The sequence below is a fragment of the Lichenostomus cassidix genome, chromosome 5 (genome assembly GCF_008360975.1).
Source record: "Lichenostomus cassidix isolate B80296 chromosome 5, HeHo_3.0, whole genome shotgun sequence".
Lineage (NCBI taxonomy): Eukaryota > Metazoa > Chordata > Aves > Passeriformes > Meliphagidae > Lichenostomus > Lichenostomus cassidix.
This window is the reverse complement of record NC_139486.1, coordinates 11,917,211-11,928,699: the sequence shown is the minus strand read 5'-3', so window position 1 is coordinate 11,928,699 and position 11,489 is coordinate 11,917,211.

The window sequence follows — 11,489 nt, the reverse complement described above, 5'->3', positions numbered from 1 at the left end:
GTTTGGACTCCAGCTTTAGGAATCAGTGAAGTGTAACTCCAGTATTCAGAATGGCCCCTCATGATGGATTAGCAGGACTCCAGAGTGACCATTCCTGCTAACTGTAGTACTTGGAGCAATCTTTCCACTTGGTTCCATTGTCCCAGTGTACTCATGTGCCACACAAGCAAGTTGGAGATGGGAAAATTCACAGAAGAGAATGTTATGAGAGGTGACTCTGCCTCCTCTGCAGCATGTACTCAGTCCAGGATGGTGGATTTTCCCCAAATTATAGTTCTTGTTAGATCAAACAGGTTAGATCATGTTAGATCAAACAGGTCTGGGTGTACCAAGGATGGTTGATAGCTGGAAGGAGCAGCTGTCAGACTCCTGCTTGGAATTCAGCTCCTGCCTTTGCATGAATGCTCCAGGCAAGGGCTTGTGCTTTAGGGCCTTTGGACCCTCAGCCCACCGTGCTGCCCAGCCCAGGTGGCAAAAGCACTGGGTTTGCTGGTAGAGAAGACTTCTTGGCATAGTTGTGGAGGAGATGGAGATGCTGATAGTATTTTAAGAAATATGTATGGACTTTCTCAGCATGAAGTTACATCCCTTCAGTGCACTCACTGCCACTACTGCCTAATCCTCATCCACTCCCAAGGACCATAACCACCTTTGTCCCCCAGGCTCAAATCTATACCTGCTGCCTCACACTCAGGTCTCTCCCTCCTCTCATTTACCATTTGCCATCCCAGCACTCCTACTTGTTAACCCCTTGTAGACCCACACCCTCAACATCCACACATTGCCCCGCTGCCTCTTACCCTTGCAGTCAACACCTGGAATCACAGAATCAGGGAATCGTTGAAGCTGGAAAAGATCTCTAAGGTCATTGAGTCCAACCATTAACCCAGCACTGCCTGGTCCACCACTGAACCATGTCCCTAAGTGATCCACATGTTTTTTGAACACTTCCAGGGATGGTGATTCCACCACTTCCATGGGGAAGCAGTACCATGTAGGGCTGTGGAGTCCTTATTCCTATACTGTCAGAGGTGAAATAGCCCTGTGTGTAGCAGGAGGCCACATCTGAGAGGTGTAACCACAAGATCAGCCTGCCTTTGATTTGTAACCTCTCTTTTCATTTACCATCGATGCTTTCTAGATTAGCAAGTGTTAAACACAATGCAGTAATAGCTTCCTGAAAAACAACCAAGTTTAAAGCTGTGCATTAAAACCACATTGCCTCAACTACATTGTGTTAGTCACATGGTGCATCACACCTTCCAAATCCAAGTCTAGACAAGGCTTAGGAAAATGCAAATTCCTACATTATGTAACATTTATCAGCATTTATTCTCAAACCTCATAAAAATCAATAGGAGTCTCAAGTGGACTTTTTGGCTAAAATCTGTTGCCCTACTTATAGTACTGGAAATGTAAGATACAGCATCAAAATGAAGTTAAACACCAGCAACCCCCAAAATGACAAAATAAACACCCAAATTTTAAAACTCTTGTATCTGTAAGTTATATCTCCCACATAAGGTCTTTAGCAAATGAACTGTTTTTATTTGCTGGGAAAAACCCTGCTGCAAATTCCCTCACTACTTCAGATGACAGATCAGAGAGTTCAGGTTTAGATTAAAAGCTTGATAATGAGACCTAGGGACACAAGTTTATCATCACATTGGGTAGCCAGAGAGGTGGTTTATGAATGTTTTGGGAACACTGGAGTGCAAAGGAAATTCTCTTGGACCTTCAATGGAAAATGTCAAGAAATATTTTGGCATTGTTTCTGTGTTCTGTCCAGTGCTGCTCCTCATTTGCTTGGGGAGGGAATCATGTACTCCCACTCCTAATTAATCTTACCCTTGTTTGTTTGTTCTGATTCTTTAAATACACAAGAAACAAATCATGGTCCCTCCCAGTGGAGTTAATGCCATGGTTTGCATTTTTCTGGGCTTGACTCTTTCATTTAGTCTAGCAGAACCATTGTTACATAACTATATCAATTAACATTACCTCTGAAATAAAGCAGTGTCACCCTAAATTCACTTGTACCCTAGAGTTGTGTTAACCCCCAAAGTTTTACTAGCCCAGCTAAAAAGTAGTTCAAGGCATAATCTGGAAATTGCCTAATCATTGACATTGGTTTGTTTGCTTGCTTACTACATGAAAACAACAATTAAAGCCTCTATCAAAACCTTCATAAATCAGCAACTTATTCTTTGATTCACCCAGAGAACCTTCAGTGGAAGCTACTTTCAGCACAGAATAATTAACTTCACCTTTAAAAAAAGTAATAGTGTTTAAGAACTGTATCTCATTAGATAGTTTTCAGTTTTAACTGAGTGCTTCATCTTTGAAAGAAATCTGTGAATCAGTGTTATTTTAACAGTGCTTCCTCCATCTTACCAAGACAGCACAGCAGCATAAGGATTAGTCTCTCATCCTCACCTTCTGTTTTCCTGCTGATAGTGGCTGTCATTCCATGCTAATGGAAAAGCCCATGTGCACATGCCAGTGATGCCTCCAGGGAGAGTGAGGATGGTCTGCAAAGCCTCACTCTGAAGGACCCTGCAGGATGTCACCGAGGATGTCAAGGGAGCTGTCATCCATGGGCAGAGGAGATGGACACAGCATCCCCCTTGTCACAGAACCTCACAGCATTGCTCCACCGAGAGATAAGGCAGTGGCTGCAGCCTGTGCTCAAGCACTGCTGGGATGCATCTGTCCATGGGAGGAGGGTGGAGGCACCTCATGTCAGGAGATTGCACACCCATTGCTGTCTCTGGCAGCTCCTGCACCCCCAGGGCCAGACCAGGATCAGCTCCCCATGTTTTGACATCTTTTCAGCCCATGGTCTGCAGGATCACTGTCCTGGGGCTGAATCTGATGGTGCTAAGAAATGCAACAGCCAACGTGCACTGTAGCTCCTGTTTGAAATACAGATATCAGGAACTCTTTGTTTGGAGCCATTGTTTAGCAAAGGAGCTTCATTCCTGCCAGTCTGTAGATGAGCTATCTTGGGAAAGGGGAATTGTTCCCACGCCAGGAACCAAATCAAAGTTCTACCTTCATCCTTAGAAGTGCAGCTTTACCTTGCCTGACCCTCCCATCCTCCGGAGGACCCCACGCTGGAGAGGATAGGCTTTGCACGTTCATGCACAGGAAAAGAATAGGGAGAACAAACAAAGCACCCCACCCTCTTCCACTTATGTAAGATCAGAAAGAGAGTGTAGGCTAAGCCCAGAGGACTAGATTTATGGTTTCAGAAAAACCTAGTTATTAAAATGTTATGAAAGTTTTCCTCTCCTTTAAATGCATAAATATGCAGATGAAAGGAGCCATGTGATCTGGCCACTGGCCATGCTGCTGCAGGCTCAGTCTAATTATCAGCTGCCAGCTCTGCTGCATTTTAAGTGGTGAACATGATTAAAGATACACAGACAATTGAAGAAAGTTAGATCAGTTCTTCAGGCCTGCTTCTATTTTATAACCACATGGCAGCTTGGCCTTGAGACTAAATCTGCCCTTAGAAGCTGAGGGAGAAAAGTTCTGCTGATCAGACGGGTTTTTTCAACCACAAGCTCCACGTGCTCTTGAATTCAGCATTTTCACAGCGAGCTATTTGCCAAGCCAGACTGTTTCCCTTCCCCAGCCTGAGCAAAAAGGGGCTCTGAAGGGGGAAGAATGCAGGTAGGACCAGGTGTTTGTGGGAGTCAGGCACTCCCAAAAGCATGGCTGAAATAGTCAAACTCTCCCAAGCAGAGAGGTGCAAACCTGTTTCAAAACCAGCATTTGCTGGGGCTTCTTCTTTCTCTTGGGACAGGAAATATCATCAAGAAACCCAGATGGTCTCATGGTTTTGGGGGAGAGCCATAGTCCTGTGGGCAGGACAAGGAACTAGGACTTCTCTTCCAGAGCTGCCAAGTTTTTGAACCGAGTGTCATTGCCATTGCAGCGACAGCAAGGCCAAACAGTCTGGCAGCATCTGTCCTTTTGTCATCTGCATTCGCCAGGGGACAGAGCCTGGCTCTGTGAAGTGACAGACCCGTCAAGTCTCACACACTGGGTGTGAATCTCACGCTGTGGGGTTTTGCCTCAATGCTTCCCACAGCTATGGCTGGTCTTGTGCTGTCCCCAAGCCTCACCCCCATCACAGAGCTCAGCACGGTGGGTGCATCTGCTTGGCTCTGCCTGGGAGCTGCTGTCAAGCTGCACCATGCCTGGGGACTCAGAAAGTGTCAGGCTTCTGAGGAACTTGTTTCAGTGCTGTTTCATGGCTTTCCAGAAAGACATGTCTTTTCAAAAGACAAAGATTTGGCTGGTTTTTAGCACCAGCACCCAGTGTGGCACAGCTACCCATGTGGTCCTGGGAGTGAGTTGGTGTCTGCACAGCTGCCATGCCCATCCCAAGAGTGGCTGCAGCCTCTGCCTGCCTGCACATCCCTGGGGTGAGCACAGCAGCCTCGATCTGCTGGGACACTGCACAGCAGATCAGTGCCCATGCATTTGGCACCTCCAGAGCAGGCTGTTTCTTAAGCCAGGTAGCAGTTTGTGCTGGAAGGGTGCACCTTGCTCCAACCTGCTCAAGACATCTCCAGCCTGCTCAAAACAACATTTCATGCATGTTCTACTGTTGCTTCAGCACAGTGCCAGTTTCAGCTGGGATTTCAAGACACCTCAACTATGCACTGACTACCAGTGCAGGTTCCCTGAAGGGACACCCTGCTCCAAGGCACCATGTGCCTCCCAGCTCCCAGGCAGCCCCTGTGGCCTTCCCATGAGCCAGTTTGGCTGGGACAGTTGCCTGGGTGCCACCAAGCTGTGCCCCAGGGAGCACAGCTCTGTGAGGAAGCTGTGGGATTGTGGCAGCATCAAGCTGTGAGTGCTGTGCCCAAACACCTCTGCCACAGCAGGGACATCTCACCAGGGCTTTGTGGGCAGCTACAGCAGAGGCAGCAGGCTCAGGATTCTCTGTAATGAACAGAAGGAAACAGGCCCTTTAGGGGGCAATGCATTTGACCCCTATTAGCTATCTACTCCTGCACAGGGTGAATTACACCCTCAGAGCACCTATTGATCATAGAAGCAGTCCAGGGTGACTAGATCAGACACAGGCTTGTGAAATGAATCCTTCCCCAGGAGCCTGGTGCCAATTCTTGTCTGTATAAGCTAAGAGATATGGCTGGTGCACTCCCTGTGCTGCTGGAAATGTGACTCTACCCTTCTGCTGAGCCAAGGTCTTCATATGTCAGAGGCTGGGGAGAAGGGAGCCAGGCTGTCTCCTTGCCCCCCTGATTTATGAGCTAGATGCTAACAAAGTCACTCCATCCTTTGAAAAGGAGCAGCACACAAATGCATGTAGCTCTATCTTTCCAAGACTGGGGCCTCCTCCAGTTTCTTGCTGATTTAACTGTCACATATCCAGCCAATAAATCAAAGGAAGACAAAGCTGGAAGATAAAACTGATTATTATGTTTCATACCTGGGCAGCCCCAATGGCCCCCTGTCCTATAGCACAAGCTTTGGGTTTTTAGCTTCCTTGTGTTATGTTTGTCAAGGCATAACCCAGTCAACAAAATGAATCTCCTCTGTGCCAAAGCTATGCCTCAGGAAGCCCCACTGCAATTTTGTGTTCCCCTCAAAAGTTTTCTGTTTCACTGGTGGGACTGGAGCACCACTGTTCTCAGATAACCAAGGATCCCCAAAGACACAGTTTGTGATCACAGATTTGCTAAGGTGGAAATTTGCATTTTCCCTATTCTGCTTGCACTGCATTGCTTCCCAGATCACATTCTCTCTTTTAGGAATAAAGTAGTGTTGTGCTCTAACTTCTCTGTAAAGGTTATTTCAAAACATAATCTCTTTCACTGTTTGACAAAATAAACATGCCTCTTCCTGGAGATTATTCCATTGCAAAAGATAAGCAAAATGGACCAGTTATCAGTGCTAACTCTCCTATAAAGGCCATTCCATACTGATCCAATACATACAGTCAGGCCACAGAAGTCTGTTTTTCCTAGCACATCAATAATGCATAAACATGCTACTCTTTCTAGTCTCAGCCAGATGTCTCTGCATTATTAGCCTACTCTCACTAATATATTCTCTGGAAGAAGAAAAGAGGATTGATCACCATACAGAGAATGGCAGGAATATATATATTTTAATAATTCTCTGTTTTCTGTTCTCAGTATTTGTTTGCTTTTAAACATGAGGACAGGGTGGGAAGGGGCTGCCTGTGAGCATGCTGGCTCTTCCCTCTGCTCCTCCAGGGCTGCTCCTGAGCTACAGTACAGCCAGGGCTTCTGAGATCCTCTGCCCTTGGAGTCAAATGTTATCTGTGGATTTGCATCTCAGCCCAGCTATCAACTTACTGTTTATCCACAATCCAGTCATATAATAGCATTCTTTTTGGGCTAGTGAGCTGTTAAATGGGTCGGTTCAGAGGCTGGGGGGAAAAAAGTGAACTACATTTACAAGCCCAGTTCACATTTCACAAACTCCATTTTTATCAGTACAGGAGAGGAAAGAACACAAGTAATTAAACTGGAGAGTGAGAACAAACAGGAGCATCTTACTTTGGTCTGTCAAGCCAAAGCAGCACCTCATCACTGCCAAAAGGGTCTCACAAACTCCTTGTCTGCCCTTGCCTCTGTGCTTCTGCCAGCTACCTTGAGCTCCTGCTCCCTGAAAACCAATTTCACCCACTAAAATGGCAGAAAATTTTCTGAGCAAAGACATTAAAATACGTTCATGAGGTTAGTGAGAAAAAACTGGCTGGATAAATGCCAGTGGAAGGGGGAGGTTGCTGAAGAATTAGAATATATTGGTAAAGAAAGGCTGGAGAATGGTCGGGGGCATGGAAAAGACAGGAGAAAAGGCAGATCTGTGGCAGATTTGGCTGGAGGCACCACGGTACAGGAGCATTGCCCATGTGGTTTCGTGCTCTGCTAAAACAAATATGAATCTGTGTTTCTGGAAAAGCTTTACCACCACTTCCCCTGCACCATCCCCTGCAGCAGGGCTGATTTACAGCCAGAGAGATCAACAGGCATTAGGGAGACAGAAATGAACCTGGAACAGGTATTAGTGTTAAGCCAGGGAGCTCCCTGGTGTGAACATGTGGTTGCATGAGTGTGGTCTGGAGGCCAGGAAGGCAGTGGGAATGTGGATGCAAGAACCAGGGAACGGCAAAAAACCCACTTTTCCATCCATGGTGGGTGCAGACTGAGACTGACTCACCTTAAATAGGAAACTGCCCTCTGGCTCTCCTCCCTGGGCCTGGGCCTTCCACCCTGGCACTCCTGTGCTTACAGCTGCTTCTGAACTGTATTTAATGGGACACAGAATCATCACAGAATGGCTGACGTTGGAAGGGAGCACTGGAGGTTATCCTGTCCAACCTCCCTGCTGCAGCAGGGCCACCTGCAGCCAATTGCACAGGACTGTACCTAGGTGGTTTTTCATTATCTCCAAAGAGAGAGATTCCACAACCTCCCCAGACAGCCTACTTGCAAACACAGTGTGACCAACACAAGTGCACATGTCAGAACTCTTCTACGAGGATTTCAGGGGAGATCTCATATTTGAACATGTGAGACACTGCATTTCATCACCATACCTGGACTCCTGTGTCTAGATTCCCTTTGTGTGATAGGGCAACTGAGTCTGCTCTGCTACATCATTCTAAAATTACTTTGGTCAGTGCTGGCATGGTCCCCCTCTTGCCTAATGGAAATACCTCCCCAAATGGAGATACACCCTGAGAGGCACTCCCATCTCCCAGATACTGCAATGAGCCAGTGCAGGAGCTTACCTAGCAGAAAGCAGTTGTTTTTTTGCCAGGTCAGTTTTCTGCTGGTTTAGTTCCCTGAGCTGACTTCAGAAAAGCATCATGCCAGCAACTGGGTATACAGGAGGGACTGGAACAGCACACCAGGTGAAACACTTGGTTAGGGATGTTTAACTATTGTGCAACTACAGCTTGCATGGTTCATGTGACCAGCAGTAAAGCTCTTGGCCTCAGAATCCCCAAATCTCTAGATACATCACTGCACAAAGGGATTCTGCAGACCCACTAACTTGGATTTTGAAAGCACGGTGGGTAAGGCCAGGATGGCAGAAGTGCTGAGCATTTTACATGACCTATAAGAGGTTGCATGCATCTCCTTTGTATTGACTCTTGGCCTGATTACTGCTGGCTGCAATCTGCTCTCTCACAACAGCAGCAAAGACAGCCATGCCTTTCCTCAGCTTGCCAGCTGTTGGGGCTCTGCCAGGCTGAGATGATGGCTGTTGAAGAAGGGGTTGTCATGCACTTGGTGAAGCCCCAGAGAAGCTCCCATGTGCCCTTGAGTGCTTCATGCACTGATTATTGCACTGCTCCTTGTTGCTGAGAGCTTTCTTCTAAGGCAGGGCTGTGTTCCCCATGAGTCCATGTGCTTGGTGACAGAGCCAGGCATGCAGCTTCCATGATATCATGGAAACCATGATGCCATGGTTTCACCCCAGGCAGCCACTTGCTCAATTCCCCACCAGTGGGACTGGGGAGAGAATCAACAATGGAAAAGGTAAAAGGTAGAGAACTCATCAGTTGAAATAAACACAGTTCAATTGGGGAAGCGAAAGTTGTGCATACAAGCAAAGGGCAACAAGGAATTAATTCACTGCTTCCCATAGGCAGGAATGTGTTCAGCCACCTCCAGGAGAGCAGAGCCCCATCACATGTAATGGTGACTTGGGAAGACAAACACCATCACTCCAAATGTCCCCCCTTCCTCCTTCTTCCCTCTGCTTTATATACTGCACATGATGTCAAATGGTCTGGACATATGACATCATGTGCAGTACATCCCTTTGGTCAGTTTGGGTCACCTGTCCTGGCTGTGTCTCCTGCCAACCTTCCATGCACCTCCAACTTCCCTGCATGGCAGTACAGAAAGAAGAAAAGGCCTTGGCTCTGTGCAAGTCGTGCTCAGCAATAACAAAAACATCTCTATCACCAACCTTGTGTTCAGCACAAATCCAAAATAAAGCCCCATACCAACCACTGGGAAGAAAATTAACTCTACCCCAGCCAAAACTAGCACACATGACCATAAGCCTCTTTTTGGCTTCTTTCACCCCTTAGTCACCCTTGCTGGTGGCAGCTGGTGGGCAGCTTTGTCACTGTGGTGCATCTTCCTACAGCTGCTCCCAAACATGAGGCTCCCCAAGAACTGGCATGCTCAAAGTCACTCTCAGTGGGTTTCATTTCCTCACAAGACATTCATAATTTGGGTCTGTGTGACACACGGTACATTTGAAAGGGATAAAAGCATGATGGGTGTAAATCATTTTGATCACTCAGCCTTCTAACGGAGATGGATTCTTTTCCCCTTGTATGAGTCAGTAGAGGAGAATCCACAGCCATGACTCAAGCCCACAGCTAAAAACTGTGAAGGAAGTATTCAGCAAACAGTCAGAAGTCCAGGCTCCTCACTAATTTCTGAAAAACATAAGGGAAAATAAAAGAGAGGACTTGATCAGCAGGTGGTTCTGGGACAACTGTGGATTAACAGTGGTGTACCAGATAAGAGCTGGCTGGTATGGGAAAAGCACCTCAAAAAGTTGGAAAACTGAAAACAGCACTGTGCACAAATGAAAGTAATGGATGTTGTGATGCATAAATGGCAGAAAAGCCTGAGATTTAGGAGCAACATGCCTTCTGTGCCCTATTTTATAGCCCCCCCTTGCAGCAATGGCACCAGGCTTCCTTTTAATGTATCCTTTTTCTTAACAGAGGACACCTTTCAGAGAAGACTTGCTGGAATTTCCAAGTTCTCCTTCTGGCAGTGCTGGTGGAGGCAATGACCCCAAGCTGCATTGCTGCAGGCTCCCCTCTTTCCCAGCTGGCTCAGCCCCACCACAGCAGAGCTGGATGGAGCTACACTGCTCTGCTGTTTGCACAAGGAAAACAGTGCCTGCTACGAAATTATTTTAAGATGACTTAATTAAACTGATACCAATCTCTCTAATGTAAACACAAAACAAGAAAAAAATGTATTCTTGCTTTAAATCTCATGTAATGTAGCAAATGGATGGTAAACAGATGGTCAAAGGGAGAATGAGCTGGCTTGTGTGTGCAAAAATCTGGAGGCTGCACTTAGTGTTTGATGTAAAGGCAGGTAAGCTGCTGCCCAGCGTTGACAGAAGGTAGGACAGCAAAAAGGCAAATTTGCAACAGTGAAGCCATTCTTATTATTCCTGTTGAAACTGACAAAATTTCAATTGTCCATGGATGTTAGTGTGAAATTAGAAAGTTTCCCAGAAAAGGTGAAAGGAGAAAAGAAGATGGTGCCTGCACTGATTTAACTGCATTTGTCCTCGACCTGAGTAGCACAGGTAAGGCAGCATAGGAGAAAGTCTTTGGAGGAAGAGCTGCTGTGGAGGAAGAGATGGAGTTGAAAGGAGGCAGGAGAGGAAGGGGCAGGGCAGCACTGGCAATGCTTTGGGCAGAGGCTGAGCTGTCTGAGCTTAGGGGATGGCAGATTGCTGGCTGGAAGGATGTGGTGAGAATTGTCGTTGTAGATCCAGCCTTGCAAATGATCACATTCTTGGAAATGCTCACCTTGGTCTCAGGTGCTGGGCTGGGTATTTCAGCTATTCCCTCTCTGCAGCTGCCCTGAGACCTTGGGGACTCCTGTGAAAAATACATATGTAGAACTAGGAAGTAGACACTCACAGGCTTTCTGCTGCACTGTCTGGGATGAGGTATTGTGGGAAGCAACCACATCTTGTTCCTTAAAGACCATCTGCTGTGCTCTCCAGACAGGCACTTCATGCCAAATGTACCATATGGAAGTTTGATTCATCTACCAGGCATGCCAGGGAATGGGAGAACCGCAGGACAGGCTTCCCTGAGACTGAGGGAAGGACAGATTAGATTATGTGGGCTGTGCCACTGGTGTGGAAGTCAGAGGAGCACACAGGATGTGCTGAGAATGTTTGTCAGCAGGTTTCCTTGCCATTCATCCAAAGTGAACCCTCTCACAGTGCTCATTACTTCTCCAGGCACTGCTGCTGTTCTAGTGATGGGGTTGGTAGGTCCTGCATGCCATGTCTGCTGCAGCTCCAGAGGAGGAAGAGGATGTTCCAAGGGGCTACACTGCAGGCTCAAGTGCTCAAAATCTCCTTCCTGCTGACATGGTGACATGGTCCATTTCCTGGATGCATTATTAAGGCTTGAGGTGGAATTACAGTGTGTTATCCCTCTGATTCAGTGGACAATGTGGTGCTTCCTGTTCTCATTTTCAAGCCAGATTTGGCAGATACAGCTGTCACACTGCTATTAGCCCATGACATACCCACATGAAAATCCAGAATCAGAAATGAGCTTCTGCATAGTCTAGCCAATGAGAAACAGGGGTAATTTGGGGCAATTTCTTTATTTGCTCTAGTGAGTGAACTGAAAATTTACTCATTCAGATGATCCTAACTTGTCCATACAGGCAGTCACCTAC